Raw genomic sequence first — 18962 nt, 5'->3', positions numbered from 1 at the left:
GCTCTTCAGAAAATCAGGATAACTGTCCATCTCCCTTTATAAGACAGCCAGATGATGATGTTTTCAAGAAAGTCCAGTTTGGGGGGGGGGAAAAACCTTTGGGATATCTGTTCATACACTTCCACATAGCAAGGAAGCTTCTGATTCATCACGGTAATCTTTGAGAGTTAGTTTCATATGCACATGCAGGCCCTGTTTATAAACATAGCAATAGTAATAGCACTTAGACTTATATACCGCTTTATAGTGCTTTACAGCCCACTCTAAACAGTTTACAGAGTCAGCCTATTTCACCCAAAAATCTGGGTCCTCATTTTACCCACCTCGGAAGGACGGAAGGCTGAGTCAACCTTGAGCCTGGTGAGATTTGAACTGCCAATTTCAGGCAGCCAGCAGCCAGCAGAATTAGCCTGCAGTACTGCACTCTAACCACTGCGCCACCTCGGCTCTACATATCAAATTTGTGGGCTGTGGTGGGTGTAACCCTCTGGTGTGGCAGCAGGGGCTGGAAAACTGCAGCCCCATCCCACAATCCTTGTACAAGTAATGCTAGTATCAAACAGCAAAATATCAGCAAATATTTCCTCTCTTTTTTTTTATTACGTTCCTTTCAGCAGGCATTTTTAGTAAATTCACAAAATTGCCCCTCTCTTTGTGTGGTTGCATTATATGCTATCCAGAGTTTATTGGAGTGTCTGAGTCACTCAATGCTTCTCAGCTTCTTCCTCTAAAACCGTAATTTTGTCATTAAAATGGATTACCGCGCGCACAGATAGCGTGACTCCAGCAAATGTCTCAAAATAACAAACTGCAGGAAAGGCTTTGAGCGTTATACAAGTAGTCCTTGATTTACAGCCATTCGTTTAGTGACCTTTGAGGTTACAACGGCACGGAAAAAAGTGATTTATGACCATTTTTCAAAATTACGACCATTGCAGCATCCCCATGGTCACATGATCAAAATTCTGGCACTTGGAAAGTGGCTCCTATTTATGATGGTTGTAGCATCCTGGGGCTCAGTCACATGATCACTTTTTCTGATCTCCTGGCAAAGAAAATCAAGGGGGAAGCCCGAGTCACTTATCAGCCACGTTACAACTTAACAATTGGAGTGATTCACTTAAACGTCTGTGGCAAGAAAAGTCGTAAAATGGGGCAGAACTCACTTAGCAAATGTCTCACTTAGCAACAGATATGTTGGGCTCAGTTATGGTCATACCTGTAGCTGATGTAAGGTTTGGCTCCAAAAATCTACCATACCACAGTTTTCTGAACTATTTAAGTGACATAGACAGCAGTGGGATTCAGCCGGTTCGGACAAATTGGATGCTAATTTTACATCTGGTTTGCTGAACCAGTAGTTGCAAGGACTGCTGGCCACGCTCACCCCTCCCCTCCCCTCCCAGGAGTCTCCATGCAGCCATTTTTGGATGCCAGTTAAGTGCAGGGCCCGCACGGAGGCTCTGGGAGGGTGAAAAACAGGCCTCCTGGAAATTCCAGAAGTCCAGAAACAGGCTTGTTTCTGGCCTCCAAAGGGCCTCTGGAGCCTGGGGAAGGCTGTTTTTGCCCTCCCGGATGCTCAAGGAAAGCCTCCAAAGCCTGGGGAGGGCAAAAAATGGGCCTTCTGGAAGGTCTGGAAGTCTGGAAACGGGCCCATTTCTAGCCTCCGGAGCCTGGGGGAGCCCATTTTTGTCTTCCAGAAGGCTCGAGAAAAGCCTCCGGAGCTTGGTGAAGGAGAAAACGCTCCCCTCCACTATTGTGCAGAAAGCCGAGTAGGCCACGCCCACCATGGCCATGCCCACCCAGCAACCAGGCAGAGAACTGGTTGCTAAAATTTTTGAATCCCACCCCTGGACATAGAGAAACACAAACATAATCTGGATAGAAGCATTACAGCACAATCCAGTCTAAATAGGCCTAATACGGAAGATATATTTAAAAAATAAAAATAAAAAATGAGGGGGCATCGATACTGATTTCTTCCCCTACCTTCTGAAACCTCTTTCTACTGGAGTTACTATAGTTTTGATTCAACCTGCTCCTGCTCCAGAAGACTGCTAAGATAGAACTCTTCCACAAGGCTTTGGAGTTTGATATAATCTTCCAGAGGATTTATTCTCTTGATAGAGATGCAGTATTGTAGGCAAACTCTGCCCACAGCCTGGAGTTCAATCCTGATGGGCTCAAGGTTAACTCAGCCTTCCCTCCTTGCGCAGTCGATAAAATGAGGATCCAGAATATTGTGGGCAATATGCCAGCTCTGTAAATCTCTTAGAGAAGGCTGTAAAGCACTGTGGCACAGTATAAAAAGTCTAAGTGCTATTGCTATAGTGATTTATCAGTTTCATTGCATTATGTTTTTTTTTCCAGATTAGACGATTTTAACTGCATGCTTGTGTTCTAATTAAGCCTATTGCCAATGGCTATGAATTGCTTCTGTTTTAGCCATATACATGTGTGATGTTGTACATTATAATAAAAGTGCGATTAAAAATAAATAAATTGCAGTGATTTTTTCCTTTCAGCTCCTGGGTATGCCAAATGCCAAAACGCTTTGAGCAACTTTCTGCTTGAGATATTCACAATTCTACTCAAGGTTGAGTATCAAAGCAATTTATTTTTTTTTTATTCGTTGTCTCGTAACCATTCTGCAGGTTTTTTTCCCCTCATGCTACAGCGTAGCTATCTGTCCTCCGTGCCCGCCTGCACAAACACAGCATTTTTATACAAAGGGATTCTTTTTATAGCCTTCACATCAGACTGAAGTGCTCTTTCAAATAGGAAGAGGGGGGAAAAAAAGGCGCGGACAGGAAAAAGAGAAGCAAACACTATTATTTTTTTAAAGGTTTCATTTTTCACAAATGTCACATGTGGCTATCAGAAAAACACAACATTGTGCTGCAGCTCTAAGCCCCCCAAACAGAATGTATCATCTTTTTTTTTTTTTTTTAACAGAGATGTACCCTGTAAGATGAAACACACTTTTGATGCATTAAGGCCAAATCATTCACAATCAGAATATTTTTTGTGTTTGACATTCCTGGGATGAGATCCTGATCTTTATAGAAAAGGCTGTGAAAAGCACAGACCAAGCACACGCTAAAATACACTTGATACTCAGATTTGCTCGACCAGATATTTGGAGGCCTCAGCCATAGTGTAAACTATTACAAGAACAAATGGGTGCTCAATTTGGTGTGCTATAAGCTTTTCCATAAGAAGGAAACTAAGTTCCAAAAGATGGGCCATCTATGGAGATTCTCAATCATTCTAGATAGATAGATTTAAAATGCTGGAAGGGACCTTGTAGGTCATCTAGTCCAACCCTCCCTCCAAGCAGGAGACCCTACACCATTTCTGACAAATGGCAGTCCAATCTCTTCTTGAAAGTCTCAAGTGATGAAGCTCCCACAACTTCTGAAGGCAACTTCTGTTCCACTAGTTGATTGTTCTCACTGTCAGAAAATTTCTCCTTATTTCCAGTTTGAATCTCTCCCTGTTCAGTTTCCATCCATTATTCCTTGTCTGGCCTTCAGGTGCTTTGGAAAATAGCTTGTCCCCCTCCTCTCTCTGGCAGCCCCTCAAGTATTGGAAGACGGCTATCGTGTCTCCCCTGGTCCTTCTCTTCACTAGACTAACCATGCCCAGTTCCTGCAACCATTCTTTGTCTGTTTTAGTCTCCAGTCCCCTATTCATTCATTCATTCATTCATTCATTCATTCATTCATTCATTCATTCATCCATCCATCCATCAATCATTGAGGCAATTGGATTTTCTTCTTGTTATTTTTTCCTTGAAAATATTTCTCTTCTCATCCAAGAAACTTCTTCAGTTCTGAAAGAATCAAGAACCTTCTTCAGCTTCAGAATTCCGAATCAGAATTCAGTCATAAGTGAATAAGCTTTTTGGATGAGAAGCTTGGATGAGAAGCAAAATGTTTTCAAGGAAAAAAAGACAAGCAAGTTCAGATGCCTGAACTTTGAAAAGCATCTTTGGGACAAAACGATCAATGGTGTTTTGCATTAAATAAGCATAATCCAAACCAGAAAATAAATCTGCTCTGTGTCTAGGGAGATGGTTTCTTCTCTTACCGTACAAATTAAGATATAAATATACTTTGTCATTGTTTAAATGGTATAGCCATTGCCCAAACAGGTATTGATTAAACTAAAAATATTTCTTGTTAAAGTCAAATCTTGTCTCTTCTTAGGTATTAATGTTATATTAGCCTATTTACAACTATCAAGAATGTTATGTGTGATAACAGCAGCTAGAATCACATATGCACAAAATTGGAAAAACGAAAGTATATCTATAGACGAAAAGGTAAGAAAGAAAATATTTGAATGTGCCGAATTGGACAGGTTAACAGTGGAACTTAAAGATTAAGAGGAATCTGAGTATTACTAAACATGGAACTTATTGTATAAATGGTTAGATAACAGGTACAGAGATTAGTAACTTAATAACGAAAGAAGATCAACAAAATAGAAATAGATACAGATAAATAGATACATATATATAAGAATGGATATCGTAAGTAACAGTACTATCGGACTGTATGGGATTATAGATTAAAATATATAGAGTGATAAAGGTATAGAGTGTATAGAGTATAAATATGAAAATAATGGTTATAATGTATTTAAGAGAGACTATATTGTATGACTATGAGAATAATGGTTATACTCAGGGTGTATAATACTATGTATACTTAAAAAGGACTTGATGCAGCCAGTACACTGGCATTGCAAAACTGGAAATGTGATGTATAATAAAGAAAAATGTATAATAAAAATATTTTTTTTTAAAAAAAAGAGTCTTTTCATTCTATAGAATACTACTTGTTGTTTGTAAAAACTATAAAAGCTAACCTTTAAAAATATTTATTGCAAGATGCTGATGACCCATCTGGACCTCGTGCCTTTCCTAGTTTTAGCTTTTAGTCTTTTTCGACAGCTTCACATGGTTTCCTTATTATTATAAATCCATTCAAAATGTGTCTCTAATACTCTGCGATCTTCAGGAAACTCTGTTTACATAAATAGTCATTCACTTTTTCCCAAGACGATTTGTATAAAATAGTATAACAGGGATGAAACAGTTTTCATATATTGGCATGATCTGTTATTACAGTATTTCTTTCTCGTCATTTTAATTAATTCTTTTCATTTTTGTATGCCAACCATCTCCTTGCTTTGTTTGCAGATTGAAAATGTCTTTGTTTTGCACAGTTCATCTTTATTTCTATCTCTCTCACGGTTAGCATCGATAATTGGTTCGGGAAAAGCTTAATTTGATGAGTAATGGTTGTCATCCTTGGAAAAAAAATTTGCTATCTTGTACGACATCCTGTTTCTCATCACTTAGGGTATTCCCTCTAGTCCACAGTGACTTTGTGTCAATAGCGTGTCAACTAATAAACCCTGGCAAACATTTTCCTCTCTAACTATTGTATGAAAGTTGACAGATGGGTGATCCTTCTTCAGGAGAGCCATTAAAAAGTGAGTCACTGGACAAATATGACTTGCCAAGGTCACCGTTTTGACAGGCTAAGTCCCACACCCGTTCCCTTTCAGATTTGCCTTATTTGTCCTTTTGTCCAGCCCATTAAAATGCCAAGTGAACATATTTCAATTCCTCTCCAACCCCCTTCAGTTTTGCTCATCCATCATACCTTTAATTCTCCTAAGGTGGCCATCATCCCGTAAAGATTAGATACATAACAATTGCTGCCCCTCCAAATAGCCTCTAAGCTATCCAGCTGAGTCAAGAATTGCCTTAAAATTGCCTCATAATTTTCAAAAGACAGATGCCTAAGTAGCACATTGCAAGTCTCAGCATTCCCCCCTTTTTTACAAAACCCATTCATTTATTTTTACTGGCATTGTTCTGTAAGGAAATAGATATACTGAGATACTAGAATTAGTGGAAACTTGCTAATTGTTTCCTGCAACATATATATGTGTGTATGATATATGATATCTTTGTATATCTGCATGCTGTAAATATTTGTTTCCTGTGACACTGACATATATATTATGCCCTTTGTAGTTATAACACAAACATGCCACATTGACTAACTTCCTGGACTGTTACTGGGGTCTGTTGTGAAGTATCTGGCATTTGTCAAACTATATGTTCCACCTTTTGAGCCTTATCTCTCCCCCTCCTGCCTAAAGAACATATCTCATCTTTGATCTTTTGAGTTCCTTCCACTCCAGGGGGCTAAATAGCCAAGTGTGATAGCCAAAGAAGATGATCAGGAAGCGATAACGCTGATGATGCTCATTAAGAGGCTCTACCCTGTTCCAGGGGATACATAAACCAAATTTCAGGGATACACAAATCAAAGATGCCAGAATTGGAGGTTTATGATTTTCCTAAACAATATAGTTTGTTTGTTTGTAGTTGTTACCTGCATGTATCTTGTATGTGTTTGGAACAGCTAACCATTTAAGCTTGACCAAGATTAAATGCTATTTTACTCAAGCCTCTGTTTAAGTTTCTTGTTTGGCATTTATGAGCTTAAACATATTATTATTGGACCTTACATTTTCTATGCTATTAACAGCAAATCTGACACTACAGTACCACGTTGCAATGGGGAAAGTCTCGGGCAAAACATTGGAGACTTTTTCTATACTTCTTGAGAAGCTGGACAAAATTATCTCTTCCCGTTCTGCGGCCAGATAGGATGGAAAATTTGTAGAGCTCTCCTTTAAGAAAGCTGTATGTTGGCAGCTATACTTGCCTGTCAAAAAAGAAAAGAAAAGCACTGATTTAAGAGTTTGAAAGCAAGACCTGAATAGGTTCAACCTGTAAAAGTTAATCGTTTGCTAAATTTTCTGCAGAATAGTATTTTACCTACGTTGCTTTGTAACAATATCTTAAATAACTCATGCAATTTCCAATTTTTCCTCAATGGAATGCGCACGCTTAATAAAAGCAATATTAATTTGTCTAAGTTCTCTGTTTCTGGCTTCCACTACAATGTTGAGTAATATTGAATCACAGATTGCTAATATTATCCCCACAAGATTTTAATTCTTTCTAAAAGCAGCTGAATTTTTTTTATGCAAAGTGTTGCAGAGTGATCTGCAATTTACAAGCTGCATAGCCCTAATTAATTTTTTTCCACATAGCGCCTTCAATGCACTCAACGTTCATTTCTTCATACAATATCAGACAGGACACATATTAATTCATTTTCCTAAAGAAAGCTGAGGTTGATCAGAAATGAAGACTGGCCCTTATCAACAGCAGGATATAATTATTATTTCATCTTTTTTCCTTATTATTTCATCTCCAACTGAATTGCTCAGTGGCAAAGTGGGAAAAATAATATTTGTAAGTTAGAGTGAGCCAACAACTTATCAGCTATCCAAATACCCAATGCCCTTACTAGACCTTGTGGGTGACTGAATGTAGGGAAATGAAAGAACAAATCTACAAAATTCTATGGAGATTCTTAATCATCCAGGTCATGATTAGCCCAAAGGCAAATGGACTTTCTTGGGGTTTTTTTCCTTGAAAACATTCTGTGTTTCTGATCAATGAGATCAATCAATCTGATCTCATTTTTTGGATGAGAAATGAAATGTTTTCAGTTTCAAAAAAGTTCAGTTGCCTTTTGGAAAAGCATCTTTAGGACAACCAATCCATAAGTTTTTATGCAGTGGATGTACAAGTTCCTATCCAGAAAAAAAGGAATTTATTCAGTGGTACCAATGACTTTTCAACAAAAGTCATGCCCATCTGCAAAACAAATATTTGTCACAAAGATAAACATCTGAAAAAGATACAGTCTTGTGTTTTTTATTCAGGGATTACAGGTAAAGGTAAAGGTTCCCCTCGCACATATGTGCTAGTTGTTCCCGACTCTAGGGAGCGGTGCTCATCTCCGTTTCAAAGCCGAAGAGCCAGCCAGATGTCCGAAGACGTCTCCGTGGTCATGTGGCCGGCATGACTAAATGCCAAGGTGTTACCTTCCCACCAAAGGTGATCCCTATTTTTCTACTTGCATTTTTTACATGCTTTCGAACTGCTAGGTTGGCAGAAGCTGGGACAAGTAACGGGAGCTCACCCCGTTACGCGGCACTAGGGATTCGAACTGCTGAACTGCCGACCGTTTGATTGACAAGCTCAGCATCTTAGCCACTGAGCCACTGCATCCCTATTTCACGGATTAGATGCTGCCAAATAGTAACATTATCTCCACACATTTGGATTGGTCAAAGAGAAAGAGAATATTCTTTGATGGTGATGATGCAGCTAAGAGGCAGCCACTTCTTGCTGCTGAGAAAAAAAACCTTAGGGGGGAACGTAAAATAATCTATGGTTGTCCAAAATGACGGTAAAAAACTGTCAGAAGAAATATAAATTCAAAAATCATAGCACCAACTCCATACACCTCCCAGAAGTTTAACACCGTGCCTTTATATAGTAGCAGAGAACTCTCTGGATGAACAAGTGGCAAATGGTTTTATGTTTGATGGAGAATGGGACACAGATGAAATACATCTAATTGAGGGACAATTTTATCTGGGGTTTTTTTTGGGGGGGGGATAGATTGGCTTTGGAGACTGGATTTATTGCATTCAGTCAATCAGCAATTGATAAGAGAAAGTATAAAGAATCAAACCTAGATATTTGATTGTATTTGATCCAGGACCAATTAGGGTTAATATTTGGATGATTGTGGGTTGAAGCCATGGTAAATTTACTCATTCAGTGAGTGTAATTATTATAGGGGATTTGGAAAGTTTGATTTTAACATGAGTAGAACATGTAAAAGTCAGTTTCAATTTGCCAAATGCCTATCCATCCTTAACATGTTTCAGAGAAAACTCAACAGATTTTGTCCTGCATTGACATACAGCAATTGAGTTTTCTTTATTTTTTACTCAAGAAGTGGCTTTTCTACCAATTATGTCCATGCATTATCACTGGTGACTGTGGGTAAAAGAATGTTTGTGTGATCGGACCAGAAACAGTCAAAATATCTCCCTGGAAGCTCATCAGGCTTCTGCTGACTTTTTTTTTTTTTTTTTAGTTTTGAGGGACATAATGCTCCCACCCCAATAATCTTACACTGGACTGATGCGCTAACAGAACAATATCTAGGTTTTTGCTATCTTTGCATTAATATTGTTCATCATCATGATGTCACTAAGCCCCCAAATGACTAAGTAGCAGTTGGTACAGGCTCCAGGTTTTGTTATGAAAATGGGAACATAAATAAAGTTTCATTCAAAGAGAACAGTGATGGCTAACCTTTTTGCCATTGCATGCCAAAAGCGTGGGGAGTGTGGGGGTGGTTGCACGTGCGTGCCCACACCATAATTATATGCGCCCCACCCCGACGCATGTGCACGTGACCCCCTCATGCTCCCCCACTTTTGGCACATGGTGGCACTGTAGGCCTGTTTTTGCTCTGCCCAGGCTCCAGAGCCTCTCTAGGGACTGGAGGTCAGCAAACGGGCCGTTTCCGGCCTCCGGAGGGCCTCAGGGGGTGGGGAAAGCCATTTTCGCCCTCCCCAGGCTCCTAGAGAGGCTCTGGAGCCTGGGCAGAACAAAAAACAGGACTTCCCCACCCACCCCCAGGTCCTCCGGAGGCAGGAAACAGCCTGTTTCCCTACTTCTGGTGGGCCCAGGAGGCCCGAAAATCAGGTGGCTGGCACACATATGCGCACCAGAACTGAGCTCGCATGCCCACTGATATGGCTCTGCATGCCACCTGTGACACATGTGCCATAGGTTTGCCATCACGGGAATAGAAGATTATCTTTATGGTTTCTTTAAAACTCCCTTTGCAGTAAGCACAGGCATTTGGTAGATTTAATAATTTAATTTAATATTTAAATTTATATACTACCCTTCTCCGGAAGGACTCAGGGCGGGTGAACAGCCAGAAGTAAAAAACATCAAATACAAAATATAAAACAATTTAAAAATGAATTAAACAATTTGGCCCGGCAGTTAAAATACCCCATTAAAAATCCAAATTAAAATACACAATTGGAGAGATTAGGCCAGCCCGACTTGATAAAATAAAAAGGTTTTGAGGGCCCGACGGAAAGTACGTAAGTCTGGAATCGTCCGTATCTCCAGGGAGAGCTCGTTCCAGAGGGCAGGTGCTCCCACAGAGAAAGCTCTCCCCCTGTGGGCCGCCAGTCGGCATTGTTTGGCCGACGGCACCCGGAGGAGCCCTCTCTGTGGGAGCGTACTGGCCGGTGGGAGGCTCCCGGTGGCAGAAGGCGGTCCCGTAAATATCCCGGCCCTAAGCCATGGAGTGCTCTAAAGGTGGTCACCAACACCTTGAATCGCACCCGGAGGACCACCGGGAGCCAGTGCAGCTCACGCAGGAGAGGTGTTACATGGGAGCACCATGACGCTCCCATAATCACCCGCGCGGCCGCATTCTGGACCAGTCAAGGAACATTGGAAGAATTTCATCTTATTTCGGAAAAAATCTCAGAAAAACCAAGGTTATGATTGCCCATCCTGCTTGTGAGTTTCTAACCAGGAGTAAAGACCAACTGCCACTGTGCTAAACTTAAAGACAGTAGTCTACTTACTCCAGCAGAAAAATTACTGCTTGTACTTTTCATTTCCTAAGATCCAAAAGACCTCCAAATCCACAGACCCTTTTGCATTCATAAAACGCGTGCTTCAAATTTGTAATTTCCCCCCTGCTTGCAGTAAAGATCCCCATCTGAAAACAATGCAAATGAAAGTCAATGGGACTAAAGTATATTTAAACATCTCTATAGGATTTTTTTTTTCAAATTTAATATTGAACCACCTTATTTTCCTTTTTTTTTACTGCAATATAATTTTCCTTCAGCTTGATTCTTGACAATGTTCTTTTCCTCTACTGGTTCTTCGTACACCATAATTATTTCTTTTGTGTAATGCTACCTTAGTGGGACCGTTGGAAAACAGTGTGGTGTTTTTCTCTAGAACATCCAAAACACTGTGTTGATTTTTATACTTTTGCATACATGAATTTTGCTTACATGCAGTATCTTTGCATATTTTTTAAAATGCTACTTCCCAAACATTTTGAAACTGTGGTTTTTCTGATTTACTCAAATGTATTGTGCCCATACATAAACTCATGTAGTTTTTGTTGCAACTGAACAGAATGATTTTTTTTCTTGACTTTTTCCAGGATTTGGTTGTTTTGTTATTTTTTTCAACTCCTCGGCTGAATCTGCAGTTATCCTAGTTGTCACTCATCTAAGTGCAAATCAGATCTGATCATAGTTAGCTGTTTCAAGATCCTTCTCATAGTGTCAACATAGGGTCTATGATCTTCTCTGGCTGTCAAGGTTCCGACTTATACACCCAAACAAATCAGGACTTTGAGGCCAGACACTTCCTCAAAGAAACTTTATTGGGTAAATCATATCAGCACACTTGGCTGAAAACCAACTCTGAATCTTTCCCACAGGTTCAGCATAGTTAAAATCAGTAATCACTCCTTCTCCCCATAGTCACTGGTTGTCAAGGTTCCGACAGATGCCCTAATTAACTTATGAGTCTCAAGCCAAGGTTCAAAAGAAATCCAGTTATTTATTAGAAGCAGCATGTTGGCATGTGAGGTCTGTCAGATGTAAATGCCTTATTCTCTAATGTGTAAATAATGTATATATGGAACATCAGGGGTTAACTTATTACTTGAGCTTTAATGTATTCATAATTTACCACTCCCATTCCTGGCTCCGCCCCTTGTATATAAAAGGAGCCATCCTCCCCATTTTTCCTTGCTTCTATCTTGAATATTCAGCGAATATAGAATGCCTATTATGATTAAAGAGAATTATATTTAAACCTATAACTTCTATTATCTTTATTGTGTCTGATCCTGAAAATATTGCAACAAGCTGGTAGCAGAGGATGGTTAATTGACTCAATAAGTAGTTAAAAATGTCCAAGAAAGATAGGCCCAACACCAGGGCCTACAGCAAAGAAATAGAAACTGATCAAGAGATGATCAACGAATCCACTAATGCGATTTCGAGAGAATCCGAAGAATACACCACTGAAGAAGAAGAACTGATGAGTGAAAATAACGACCAGGAAGAAATCGAGATAGAAAATAACGAACTCAGGTCAGAAATATTAAAAATACTAAAAAGCCAAAAGAATGATGAAAGCCTCATCGCGGACCTCCAGGAGATGCTGAGGAACAGCGGAGCAGCGAGAGAGAAAAACATCATTAAAAAAAAACCCAAAGATCAAAAAACTGTGAGTGAAATGACTACTGAGAAAATAGTTGTAAAAAAGAAAAGATGTGACCCCGCGCGAAATTTTGAACGGCAGCCATCTTGGTTTCAACGAACTTCAAAAGAGAGTGAAGCAGAGCCAATCAAAACGCTCAGTTCAAAATTTCTGGCGCGAAAAACGCTATCAGACGAAGAAAGTGAAAAAGAAGTCTCAAACTCTTCAGATGAACCAAAATCAGAAAGTGAAGACGATTTAACAAAGTCTCAAGTAGAGTCAGCAATGAAAACACTTTTTGCTGCTTTTGGGCCAAGATTGAAAATTTCTAAGACATCAACGAAGAAGCAAGCAATCAAAACGACAACTCAAGACCTGCACGCTCCCATCCTGACTTCGAAAACTACGACACCCGAGCCCAGAGAGCCATGCCGATTCCGTCCTACACCGCAGACAGAATCGAGTGCCAGCACACACAAGAGAAAGAGAAGAACCGCCGCCATCACCAAAGCCCCAAAAACCGAGCCAGAGACCGACTCATCTGAAGAGGAGCGGATCGAGAGAGCTGAAATGGAGAGAACCTTCCACAACGGCGCCAAAGAAGAAATGAGCAACGCGCATGTGCAAAACTACGTAGACGGCCCCGAAAGACTTGAACTGGCCAGAGAACCGCGCAGACTCGTTACAAGCATCCCAATGCCGTTCTGTAATTTCCTGCACTTGAGAGACCACGGACTGCCTCAGGTTGTAAGTAATGGACAGAATAATGTGGGGAACTTACCCAGTGACTTCCCAAAACTTAGAGTTGATGGCATTAATTTACAAGAGTGGTACCAACAGCTTCAGGTTATTTTTATGAAAGAAAATTTACTATTCTTTATAACTAGTCCTCCAAGAAGACCTTGGACTTTAAAAATAGACTGTTTACATCATAGAGCATTTTTCATAATAATTTCTAGTGTGTCTCCTGCAATGTATCATAGCATCAAACCAAACCTAACTGTATCAGAAATAATTCAATGCATGTTTAATCTATTTCACAGCGATAGCGTAGCCACAACCACAAGAATGTCTAAGGATTTCTTTTCTTCTAGAGTGAAACCAGGGGTTTCTATAAGTGAACATTTGATAAATCTAAACAAAATAAGAGCTGAGCTGCAATTGAGGGGGGAAGTGATTTCAGATCAAACTATGAAAAGTGTTATTATCAATTCACTTGATCCATCATGGGATAGCTTTATGTCACACTTAGATACCATTAATTTGGGATATTTATCAATAGAAAGTCTATCTAACAAATTGATAGCAGAAGACAATTCAAGAAAAAATCGTTCCAATAACCAAACAGAACACAAATCTTTTAGGAAAGTAGTCTTTCAAGATAAATATAATGAGGCCTTTAGATGCCACAATTGTGGATCCAGGGAACACAGTAAAAGAGACTGTCCCAAAGTCCCAAGGGAGAGACATAGGCCAGAATATAGGAGCAAATACAATTACAGACAATCTTCCACAGATAGACACAAATATAGAAGCCCACCAAACTACAGAGAAAGTAGAGGGGGTAGAGAAAATTCAAAAGAGAGAAAATCTGGGTCACTAAATGGGCTAAATAAACAAGACAGCACCAAAACACAACAAGATGAGAACAATAATTGGCTTATTGATTCTGGTGCAACAAATCACACCACTAATAACAAAAGTATATTATCTTCATTTACAGAAGATAAGTTTGTGATAAAGGTAGCTAATCAAGAAAAGGTTCAAGTATTAGGCAGAGGAAATGTGACCTTGCCTGGTTTAGGGAAAATAGAGGGGGTATTATTAATCCCAGAAATACCTCACAACATACTAAGTGCTATAAAACTAAGCAGAGAATCTGACATCAATATAGTTTTCTCAAAGGGGAAAGCAACTATAGAAAAGAACAAAACAAATATAGGCACTGTGATGATAAAAGGGGGTCTACCCTATCTGATAACCAAAGAAAGATGGTTACATAACATTGATTCAAATATGGAAGATTGTATTGAAGCAGATGATGAAAATGTCAGTAACAGTGACAATGATGAATGTAAAATAACTCATGATAACAAAAATACACACAATGAGAAGAAACCAAAAATAGGTAAACCAATTCATGATGAGTGTGCTCATATCTTACACAGGAAGTTAGGACATGCAAGCTTTCCTGTAGTGCAAAAAATGACTGAACACGCAGAAGGTGTAAAAATAAAAAATTGTGAAAATTATTTAGAATGCTCAGTATGTAAATCCACCAAACTAAAAACCAGTCCTAGACCAAAAAAATCTAACAGATCAACTAACAATATTTTTGATTTGGTACATATGGACTTAGTTGGTCCATTAACTCCATCAATTACCTATAGAAAACGTTACTTCCTAACAATAGTGGATGATTACAGTCGCTATGGTTTTGTTTACACATTAAAGCACAAGGATGAAACCTTTCAGAAATTTAAGGAATTCTACAAACGCATAGAAACACAACATAATATCAGAATAAAACAAATTATGACAGATAGGGGATGTGAATTCATGTCTAAAGAATTCTCCCAATGGTTAAAGGATAGAGGGATGCTACATTTCACGTCCAATCCATTTTCTGCCTTTCAAAATGGGATTGCAGAGAGAAAGAACTCCACACTACAAACCATGATTAGATGCACATTAGAGGATGCTGGTTTAGGCAAACAATTTTGGTCAGAAGCCTTACATTATTCAAATTACACTCAAAATAGAACATGGTCCAGTATTGTGAATAAGACACCATATGAGGTGATGTACAATAGAAAACCTAAATTAGCACACATGCACATATTTGGAGTTACTGCAGACGTGCACATACCTAAACAATTGAGGAGAAAGGGAGAAAACGTATCCAGGAGATTAAGATTCATGGGATACGAAACTGGAACCAAAGGGTACAGATTCATCGATAATAATAACAAATTTATAGTATCCAGAACAGCTGTGTTTCATGAGCAGGCCAATTGGTCTAAGTTGCACCTTAATGAAATTTTTCCTAATAAAAGCAAAGATAATATACATTGCGAGGAAGGAACAACAGAAAATCAAAATATTAGCAAAAGTAAGAACAAAACCAAAACTTGGACAAATAGTCAGCATAAAATAAAGACAGACACATTAACAAAAAAGGAAGCCAGATATTTGCATGACAACCATAGCAAACCTGAAAGAAATATTAGAAATAATAGAAACCAAATACCAAATAAATACAAAGATTATATTATGCATATGGATGGGGAACAAATAACACCTAATACATATGAGGAAGTATTGAAACTTCCCCGTGAAGAAAGAGAAAAATGGGAACTAGCTATGGAAAAAGAAATGAAAAGTTTACAAGGATTAAATGTATTCACACCTGCGATCGCACCTAAGGATAAAACAATTATAGGTACCAGGTGGATTTATAAAATTAAGAATTTAGAAGGAGGTAATACCTTATACAAGGCCAGACTAGTTGCACAAGGTTATGCACAAAAATATCCAGAAGACTATACTGACACATATTCACCCACAGTGAGAACAGAGAGTGTCAAAACAGCTCTTGTAGTAGCATCTGCACTCAATCTAGACGTGTTTCAATATGACATACAGACTGCATACTTACATGCAAAATTAGATAAGGAAATATATGTAAGAGCACCACACAGTCAATACACTAATAAGAACGAAATTTGGTTACTAAATAAGAGTCTGTACGGATTGAAGCAATCTGGCAAAAGATGGTACGATTGTTTGGTAAAAGTACTAAAGACCATGGATTTCAACGCCACCACTGCTGATAACTGTTTCTTTGTAAAAAAGAGTAATGATCATATTGAATTTGTATTAATTTATGTGGATGATATTTTATATATTGGAAAGCATAAAGAGAGCAGGGAAATCTTTGTAAATAAGTTAAACGAACACTTCTCATTGAAATCACTAGGTAGAGTGAATAAATACCTTGGTGTACAAATTAACAAAACAAAAAGGGGATTCAAACTTACTCAGAAAGATAAAATCATTGAACTCCTAAACAAATGTAACTTAAATAATGCCAAAACATGTGACACACCTATGCAAACTGATTTTCTTAGAAACAATGATGAATCTTCCCCTGAGTTTAAAGACAACACATTTTACAGATCAATTATAGGTTCACTCCTTTATATATCTAATTGGACTAGGCCAGATATTGCATTACCTCTCAATTTATTGTCAAGATATGTTAGCAAACCAACCTTGTATCATTGGGAAGCTGTCAAAAGAATTTTAAGATATCTGAAAAGTACATTAGATTTTTGTTTAATATTGGAACCCAATAATGACAAAGAACCAAAAATTACTTGTTATGCTGATGCAGATTGGGCCGGTGATACATCATGCAGAAAGAGTACCTCTGGTTATGTTTTTCTATTGAACGATTGTCCAGTTTACTGGTATACTGGTAAACAAGAACTGGTAGACACCTCTACCACAGAAGCAGAATATGTTTGCTTGTCTAAAGCTGCAAATAACCTTGTATGGTTCAATGATTTGATCACAGATGTTTGGAAGAAACCTACTTTACCCTTTATTATGCATGAAGATAATAAAGCGGCCATTGAAATTTCTAGATCCGATGCAATTGGACAAAGGTCCAGGCATATTGATATAAAATTTAAGCACGTGAGACAACTATCTCAAGACGGATTCATCAAAGCAATACACTGTGATACTTCTGAACAATTAGCTGACATATTAACAAAACCCTTACCTTCTAAACAACACAAATATTTAACTTCTAAATTATATGTATTATATTGTCCTGAATCTGAATGTAACTGGTGTTGTATAACGAACCGGCATTTAGAGGGGGATTTGTCAGATGTAAATGCCTTATTCTCTAATGTGTAAATAATGTATATATGGAACATCAGGGGTTAACTTATTACTTGAGCTTTAATGTATTCATAATTTACCACTCCCATTCCTGGCTCCGCCCCTTGTATATAAAAGGAGCCATCCTCCCCATTTTTCCTTGCTTCTATCTTGAATATTCAGCGAATATAGAATGCCTATTATGATTAAAGAGAATTATATTTAAACCTATAACTTCTATTATCTTTATTGTGTCTGATCCTGAAAATATTGCAACAAGGTCTCCCCTGCCGCACGTAGTTTACGGCTCAACTTTGACCCTGTTTCACCCCTCCTCTCAGTCTGTGTCATAAATCACATTCTTCAATGAGGCACTCCTGCGGGCTGTAGAAACACACCTCATCAATTGGCTTTGGTAATCTGAGAGCCAATGTTGGAAGAAGGTATGCATGGAATCTGCTCCCCCCTTGCTGCCCATGGCAACTTGAGAGCAGACTAGAAATGCTTTGCGAGTTGACACTGGTCACATTGGCCAATTAGATCAATTGGTGGGCTTCTCAGGCACTCATCTCTTTTTCCCTGCATCACAAGGAAGTTCAATGTTGTGTCTAGTACTGCATTCCAGCCTCCTACCCCACCCTCCCATACAATGTGGCAACGATGAACCAGGAAAATGGCCCCTAACAGGTTCAGTTCAGAGTTGACACCGGCTTGTTGCATGCAGAGAAGAAATTCTGGAGTTCCCAAGCAAGAACAGAAACTGAGATCAACAGTAATACAATATTCTTACAATTCAAGGAAAGAGAATTTGTGACATATTCTAGGTAGGAGCAGTCAACTTCTCATAGCTCCGGCTGACATCCAAGAACCAGACATAACGAGACACCATTATGTCCAACGTTTCTGGAGGACATCACGTTAGCCCTGCTGAAAGATTGAGTCTACTAAATGTTATGTGTCATCAGATCACAGTTAACTCCTGGTGACCATATGCCATTTTTACTTGTCTTTGGTAATTAAATAACTTTACTCTACCATCAGTTAGTACATATGTTTCTTCCCTACTCCTTTCTAAAAATGATTTAAAAGAATTCTGTCTTAAACCCTTGGGAACAGAATTTTAATAACTTTGATGCATCGATCCATGTCTAGATGAATGCAAAGTAAAATATGGCTAGTTTTTTTTTTCTCCTTTTTAGAAAATCCATAGGGAATTGCACTTACTTTGTATCAGAAGTCTTCTGTTTTGAAGTGGTAAGACACCTGGGCTGTTTAGTAGAGCACTGGGCTTTTTCAAATAGAGGGGACACTAGGAAAGAGACACTTCCTCCACAAAATGATTTTTTTTTTAAATTAATTTTATTAAATATACAATTTAAAAATATTAGACTTGGTGCAATTTGTCTGGTACATACTTTTCTAGCACTTTTTCTTTCGTCTATATTACAATATAATATCATGTATATTCCATATATACTTTTTGTACATTCAATCACACTTCAGTTACATATATATTCCCTTCATACCTATTCAAATCCAATTTATTCCTATCTAATATTTCTTAATTTTATTTTATTTTTCTCCCTTTCCTTCACTCTGTTTCTAATTCTCTATCCCTACATTCCTCCTTTTCTCTAGCTATTTATAAAATGTATTCCAGGTTACATAGAATTCTGATTCATTTTTATCTTTGAGCTCCATTGTTAACCTGTCCATTTCTGCACAGGCCAATATTTTGTTAATTATTTCTACCTCCTGTGGGTTCTCTCTGCATTTCCAATTTTGTGCGAATATCAACCTCACTGCCATTAGTATGTGTACCATAAGATATATTTCTTCT

This window comes from Pituophis catenifer, unplaced genomic scaffold, assembly GCF_029215685.1.
Source record: "Pituophis catenifer annectens isolate HBS135680 unplaced genomic scaffold, rPitCat1.0.hap2 SCAF_6, whole genome shotgun sequence".
Taxonomy (NCBI): domain Eukaryota; kingdom Metazoa; phylum Chordata; class Lepidosauria; order Squamata; family Colubridae; genus Pituophis; species Pituophis catenifer.
The sequence above is the reverse complement of the archived record's forward strand: the minus strand, read 5'-3'. Positions refer to the sequence as shown.